The sequence below is a fragment of the Schistocerca gregaria genome, unplaced genomic scaffold, assembly GCF_023897955.1.
Source record: "Schistocerca gregaria isolate iqSchGreg1 unplaced genomic scaffold, iqSchGreg1.2 ptg001693l, whole genome shotgun sequence".
Taxonomy (NCBI): Eukaryota; Metazoa; Arthropoda; class Insecta; order Orthoptera; family Acrididae; genus Schistocerca; species Schistocerca gregaria.
This window is the reverse complement of record NW_026062952.1, coordinates 45,001-52,500: the sequence shown is the minus strand read 5'-3', so window position 1 is coordinate 52,500 and position 7,500 is coordinate 45,001. Positions and strand designations below refer to the sequence as shown.

At 51.5% G+C, this 7,500-nt stretch overlaps 1 non-coding gene across 1 annotated transcript; it reads right to left on the bottom strand.

Annotated features, from left to right (window-relative positions):
- Positions 1-190: 190 nt before the first annotated feature.
- LOC126334051 (small subunit ribosomal RNA) lies at positions 191-2,083 on the bottom strand. The gene has a single exon (XR_007564545.1). It is a non-coding gene; the product is annotated as a small subunit ribosomal RNA (ribosomal RNA).
- Between the last annotated feature and the right edge of the window lie 5,417 nt (positions 2,084-7,500).

Sequence of the window (7,500 nt, the reverse complement as noted above, 5' to 3'; positions counted from 1 at the left end):
CCAGGCGCCAGGTACCGCAGGCCAGCCGCTCCAGAGCTTCAGCGCTCGTACCACACAACAACAACAACAACAACACTTCCGCTAGTTTTGAGAGGCACGCGTGGTTCCGCACGCGGCGCACGGCCACTGCCGTACAGGTAGCGTGTTGCGCGACACGACACGCACATCGAAAGACATGCAGTCTAGTCGGTAATGATCCTTCCGCAGGTTCACCTACGGAAACCTTGTTACGACTTTTACTTCCTCTAAATGATCAAGTTTGGTCATCTTTCCGGTAGCATCGGCAACGACAGAGTCGATGCCGCGTACCAGTCCGAAGACCTCACTAAATCATTCAATCGGTAGTAGCGACGGGCGGTGTGTACAAAGGGCAGGGACGTAATCAACGCGAGCTTATGACTCGCGCTTACTGGGAATTCCTCGTTCATGGGGAACAATTGCAAGCCCCAATCCCTAGCACGAAGGAGGTTCAGCGGGTTACCCCGACCTTTCGGCCTAGGAAGACACGCTGATTCCTTCAGTGTAGCGCGCGTGCGGCCCAGAACATCTAAGGGCATCACAGACCTGTTATTGCTCAATCTCGTGCGGCTAGAAGCCGCCTGTCCCTCTAAGAAGAAAAGTAATCGCTGACAGCACGAAGGATGTCACGCGACTAGTTAGCAGGCTAGAGTCTCGTTCGTTATCGGAATTAACCAGACAAATCGCTCCACCAACTAAGAACGGCCATGCACCACCACCCACCGAATCAAGAAAGAGCTATCAATCTGTCAATCCTTCCGGTGTCCGGGCCTGGTGAGGTTTCCCGTGTTGAGTCAAATTAAGCCGCAGGCTCCACTCCTGGTGGTGCCCTTCCGTCAATTCCTTTAAGTTTCAGCTTTGCAACCATACTTCCCCCGGAACCCAAAAGCTTTGGTTTCCCGGAGGCTGCCCGCCGAGTCATCGGAGGAACTGCGGCGGATCGCTGGCTGGCATCGTTTATGGTTAGAACTAGGGCGGTATCTGATCGCCTTCGAACCTCTAACTTTCGTTCTTGATTAATGAAAACATACTTGGCAAATGCTTTCGCTTCTGTTCGTCTTGCGACGATCCAAGAATTTCACCTCTAACGTCGCAATACGAATGCCCCCGCCTGTCCCTATTAATCATTACCTCGGGTTCCGAAAACCAACAAAATAGAACCGAGGTCCTATTCCATTATTCCATGCACACAGTATTCAGGCGGGCTTGCCTGCTTTAAGCACTCTAATTTGTTCAAAGTAAACGTGCCGGCCCACCGAGACACTCAACAAAGAGCACCCTGGTAGGATTTAAACGGGGTCCGCCTCGGGACGCGAAAGCACCCCTTCGGCTCGCCCCACCGGCAGGACGTCCCACGATACATGCCAGTTAAACACCGACGGGCGGTGAACCAACAGCGTGGGACACAAATCCAACTACGAGCTTTTTAACCGCAACAACTTTAATATACGCTATTGGAGCTGGAATTACCGCGGCTGCTGGCACCAGACTTGCCCTCCAATAGATACTCGTTAAAGGATTTAAAGTGTACTCATTCCGATTACGGGGCCTCGGATGAGTCCCGTATCGTTATTTTTCGTCACTACCTCCCCGTGCCGGGAGTGGGTAATTTGCGCGCCTGCTGCCTTCCTTGGATGTGGTAGCCGTTTCTCAGGCTCCCTCTCCGGAATCGAACCCTGATTCCCCGTTACCCGTTACAACCATGGTAGGCGCAGAACCTACCATCGACAGTTGATAAGGCAGACATTTGAAAGATGCGTCGCCGGTACGAGGACCGTGCGATCAGCCCAAAGTTATTCAGAGTCACCAAGGCAAACGGACCAGACAAGCCAATCCGATTGGTTTTGATCTAATAAAAGCGTCCCTTCCATCTCTGGTCGGGACTCTGTTTGCATGTATTAGCTCTAGAATTACCACAGTTATCCAAGTAACGTGGGTACGATCTAAGGAACCATAACTGATTTAATGAGCCATTCGCGGTTTCACCTTAATGCGGCTTGTACTGAGACATGCATGGCTTAATCTTTGAGACAAGCATATGACTACTGGCAGGATCAACCAGGGAGCTGCGTCAACTAGAGCTGAGCAGCCGGCCGCCCGGGAGTGTGTCCCGGGGGCCCGCGCGAACACGCAAGCGTCCGCTCAATTATTCTGCAAACAGGAGGAGGCCGAGCTCCCCTGCACGATACACCTCGAAACCCTCTCAGGTCCCGGCGGCGCGCAGCGCCGTCCTAGGTACTTGGTCGGTTTCGAGAGAGGCGCAATCGCCCGGAGTTAGGCGAGTAGACGGTTTTAGTGAGAACACCCTTGCTCCCAACTGAGCTTGCCGCTGCCGACAGAGGCCCGGGAGCGTGCTGTCGTGGCATTGCCGGCGGGAGACAACACGCGCCACCTATGGTGACCGGCAGCTCCAACGCCAGCGCCACACAAGGGCAAAGCCCCACTTGGGTGCAGAAGCGAACTCTCCCAGCACAGCGCACGCGCCAACACGTCCGCACAACTGCGATACAAACCACCTGCGAGAACCGCTGGGGCGACCGAGCAGCAGACGGCGTCGCGGCGCCGAGTGCCAGGCGGCGGCGCATCCTCAACGCACACAGTCCTCAATCAGACCAGCACACTGCAGATGTCCACCGCGCTTCGCACCGGGCTCGGCTGAACCAACTTTGGCCGCCAGGCGCCGCGTGCAGGGTGCGCCGCAGCGTAGCTGCGCCGCCTGCCGGGCCCGTCGGCTGGCGCTCCTGCCACTCGGCGCCCCCCACCAGCCGCCTGTTGCGCGTGCGCCCACGCAGCGCGCGGCCAACACGCCGGGCGGCCCCCCTTCACCGGCCGGGAACAGTCCCACCAAGCCACCGCCGCGTATCGCTTCATACCCACATGGGCCTAGTCACGTGTGTGGATGTGGCGGGTACCGCTGAAACAACCGGTTAATAGCTGTACCGATCGTCGCCATCACAGATTCACCTCCAGCGTGAACAACCGCTCAACAACGGATTTCCAGTTCATTTGCGTATCTTGGGCAGTAAACGTAGATGTCCACCTACATTTGCGAATTCAACAATTCTTGCATGCCAGGATGTCATGTGTCACGACACGCTACATCAGACCACATACACACTGCGACATGTGCAGAAGAGAACACGTGGAAGGTGGCCCGCGCACGTATGCGATGTCCCTTCCGCGATCCACTGTCAACCGGCATCTGCGGCATGTCCCAGATATGGAACGCGGTCCACCAGGGTAGCACTTTGTGTGAGGCAATACGACAAAGTCGGAATACACGCGTCACTACATCAGACGGCTCACGCTGACCTGACCTGACCTGACTCACCGCACCACCACCCCCAGCGACCCAGGGTGACATACAATGCGTTCGTACGTTCCTCCCACACGCCTCTACGGCGTACCACAGTGCAACCTAGCTGTTATTGGGAGACGAGACAAGTAGCATCGAGCACATCATATGGAAATTGAGATTCGACACCGTTGGGCACAGCCAGCGTACGGTCACACGTATCACACTACTTCACTCTGTACGTAACGACCGATGATCGGTACAGCGTGTGGGTTACGCGTACGACATCAGCGGACAATGGACACAGACCATACCACGACGTACACGGAGGGCGTCGACATCTGAATGCAACTGAACAGCTGCGAGGCTCATTTAACACTCAAACGCCAGACCGACCAGCTTGAGAGGACAGAGACACAAAGAGGGGGACAGAGGGAGGGGGGGGGGGGCGATATAGTCCTATTGCAGTACAATTGACAGTGGATAGCGGGAATATGTGGAAAGTAAGCAACACTCGCAAGACATCTACATGAGGATAACAACGACACCAGAGATTCCGAGCAGTGAACTATGTTAGGCAAAGGGACAACGTGGGTTAGGTTAAGGGACAACGTGGGTTAGGTTAAGGGACAACGTGGGTTAGGTTAAGGGACAACGTGGGTTAGGTTAAGGGACAACGTGGGTTAGGTTAAGGGACAACGTGGGTTAGGTTAAGGGACAACGTGGGTTAGGTTAAGGGACAACGTGGGTTAGGTTAAGGGACAACGTGGGTTAGGTTAAGGGACAACGTGGGTTAGGTTAAGGGACAACGTGGGTTAGGTTAAGGGACAACGTGGGTTAGGTTAAGGGACAACGTGGGTTAGGTTAAGGGACAACGTGGGTTAGGTTAAGGGACAACGTGGGTTAGGTTAAGGGACAACGTGGGTTAGGTTAAGGGACAACGTGGGTTAGGTTAAGGGACAACGTGGGTTAGGTTAAGGGACAACGTGGGTTAGGTTAAGGGACAACGTGGGTTAGGTTAAGGGACAACGTGGGTTAGGTTAAGGGACAACGTGGGTTAGGTTAAGGGACAACGTGGGTTAGGTTAAGGGACAACGTGGGTTAGGTTAAGGGACAACGTGGGTTAGGTTAAGGGACAACGTGGGTTAGGTTAAGGGACAACGTGGGTTAGGTTAAGGGACAACGTGGGTTAGGTTAAGGGACAACGTGGGTTAGGTTAAGGGACAACGTGGGTTAGGTTAAGGGACAACGTGGGTTAGGTTAAGGGACAACGTGGGTTAGGTTAAGGGACAACGTGGGTTAGGTTAAGGGACAACGTGGGTTAGGTTAAGGGACAACGTGGGTTAGGTTAAGGGACAACGTGGGTTAGGTTAAGGGACAACGTGGGTTAGGTTAAGGGACAACGTGGGTTAGGTTAAGGGACAACGTGGGTTAGGTTAAGGGACAACGTGGGTTAGGTTAAGGGACAACGTGGGTTAGGTTAAGGGACAACGTGGGTTAGGTTAAGGGACAACGTGGGTTAGGTTAAGGGACAACGTGGGTTAGGTTAAGGGACAACGTGGGTTAGGTTAAGGGACAACGTGGGTTAGGTTAAGGGACAACGTGGGTTAGGTTAAGGGACAACGTGGGTTAGGTTAAGGGACAACTTGAGTTAGGTTAAGGGACAACTTGAGTTAGGTTAAGGGACAACTTGAGTTAGGTTAAGGGACAACTTGAGTTAGGTTAAGGGACAACTTGAGTTAGGTTAAGGGACAACTTGAGTTAGGTTAAGGGACAACTTGAGTTAGGTTAAGGGACAACTTGAGTTAGGTTAAGGGACAACTTGAGTTAGGTTAAGGGACAACTTGAGTTAGGTTAAGGGACAACTTGAGTTAGGTTAAGGGACAACTTGAGTTAGGTTAAGGGACAACTTGAGTTAGGTTAAGGGACAACTTGAGTTAGGTTAAGGGACAACTTGAGTTAGGTTAAGGGACAACTTGAGTTAGGTTAAGGGACAACTTGAGTTAGGTTAAGGGACAACTTGAGTTAGGTTAAGGGACAACTTGAGTTAGGTTAAGGGACAACTTGAGTTAGGTTAAGGGACAACTTGAGTTAGGTTAAGGGACAACTTGAGTTAGGTTAAGGGACAACTTGAGTTAGGTTAAGGGACAACTTGAGTTAGGTTAAGGGACAACTTGAGTTAGGTTAAGGGACAACTTGAGTTAGGTTAAGGGACAACTTGAGTTAGGTTAAGGGACAACTTGAGTTAGGTTAAGGGACAACTTGAGTTAGGTTAAGGGATAATGTGGTACAACCACAGTTAGGTTAAGGGATAATGTGGTACAACCACAGTTAGGTTAAGGGATAATGTGGTACAACCACAGTTAGGTTAAGGGATAATGTGGTACAACCACAGTTAGGTTAAGGGATAATGTGGTACAACCACAGTTAGGTTAAGGGATAATGTGGTACAACCACAGTTAGGTTAAGGGATAATGTGGTACAACCACAGTTAGGTTAAGGGATAATGTGGTACAACCACAGTTAGGTTAAGGGATAATGTGGTACAACCACAGTTAGGTTAAGGGATAATGTGGTACAACCACAGTTAGGTTAAGGGATAATGTGGTACAACCACAGTTAGGTTAAGGGATAATGTGGTACAACCACAGTTAGGTTAAGGGATAATGTGGTACAACCACAGTTAGGTTAAGGGATAATGTGGTACAACCACAGTTAGGTTAAGGGATAATGTGGTACAACCACAGTTAGGTTAAGGGATAATGTGGTACAACCACAGTTAGGTTAAGGGATAATGTGGTACAACCACAGTTAGGTTAAGGGATAATGTGGTACAACCACAGTTAGGTTAAGCGATAATGTGGTACAACCACAGTTAGGTTAAGCGATAATGTGGTACAACCACAGTTAGGTTAAGCGATAATGTGGTACAACCACAGTTAGGTTAAGCGATAATGTGGTACAACCACAGTTAGGTTAAGCGATAATGTGGTACAACCACAGTTAGGTTAAGCGATAATGTGGTACAACCACAGTTAGGTTAAGCGATAATGTGGTACAACCACAGTTAGGTTAAGCGATAATGTGGTACAACCACAGTTAGGTTAAGCGATAATGTGGTACAACCACAGTTAGGTTAAGCGATAATGTGGTACAGCCACAGTTAGGTTAAGCGATAATGTGGTACAGCCACAGTTAGGTTAAGCGATAAAGTTGGTTAAATTTGGTATTGTGTGGGAAGGGTGCAGAGAGAGAGGGGGGGGGGTGGATAGTGGTGGCAGTACGCGGATGCCTGAGTCACCGTCAGATACGTCACGTCGGTTCGATGCTTGTAGCAAGAGGCTGGCGGATGTGTGTCTCTCACTTCTGCAATTTTTCATGTGGTATAACACGAGGGCGGGGGATGATATTTGGTGCCCCTCTGTGTAGGATGTGTGTTGGTGGTGTTGATTTATCTGAGCAATGGTAGTTGTCGGAGGAGTGGGGTATTGTGCTTTTATAGGTGGACCTACTGCTCTGGTTATCATAGTGTCGACGGTGCAATGTGGCAGAGAGGATGCACTCGACATTGTCGCATTCCAGATGTTTACGTATTGTGTGTCTCCGTTGCAGGCCGAGAGTGGTGCATGTTCGAGTGTCTGGCTGACGTGCGATTCACGTTGTGTGCCCAGTCTTACAGCACGTATAGGGACATTCGCATAAATCATCTATATGTGGCCTTGCATCATTTACTAAGCAGTGCCGTGAGACGACCGAACTATTAGGAAAGTACTGATGTACCGCATAATGTTTACCTTCCACCACACGGCGAGTATCGACTCTGCCCAGCGTTGCCACCGCAGGCAGCGGTCACCGTCACCATTGTGCGGCGGAACGGAACATCTATATCCTCAGAGGGGCACTCTTTGCCGCCGGGCGTCAGGTCTCGCGGCCTGCCGGCCAGCGGCCACGACGAACTTACCGCATGTATAGGGACAGCGGGAATTTGGCATACTTGATATAACTCTTCATGAGACGCAAGATATAGGGGTGGATTGCAACTTACGACTGCGAGAAAAGTCCGCCGTTCATCCGCCGGAGTTGCGATTTCGGCGGGGCACGTACGGTCGCGGGTGGAGCACTTGGTGCGGCGTACGCACCCGGGTTGCGGCTCCTGCGCTGGAGGGGGGTGCAGGTTTTGTGTGGGT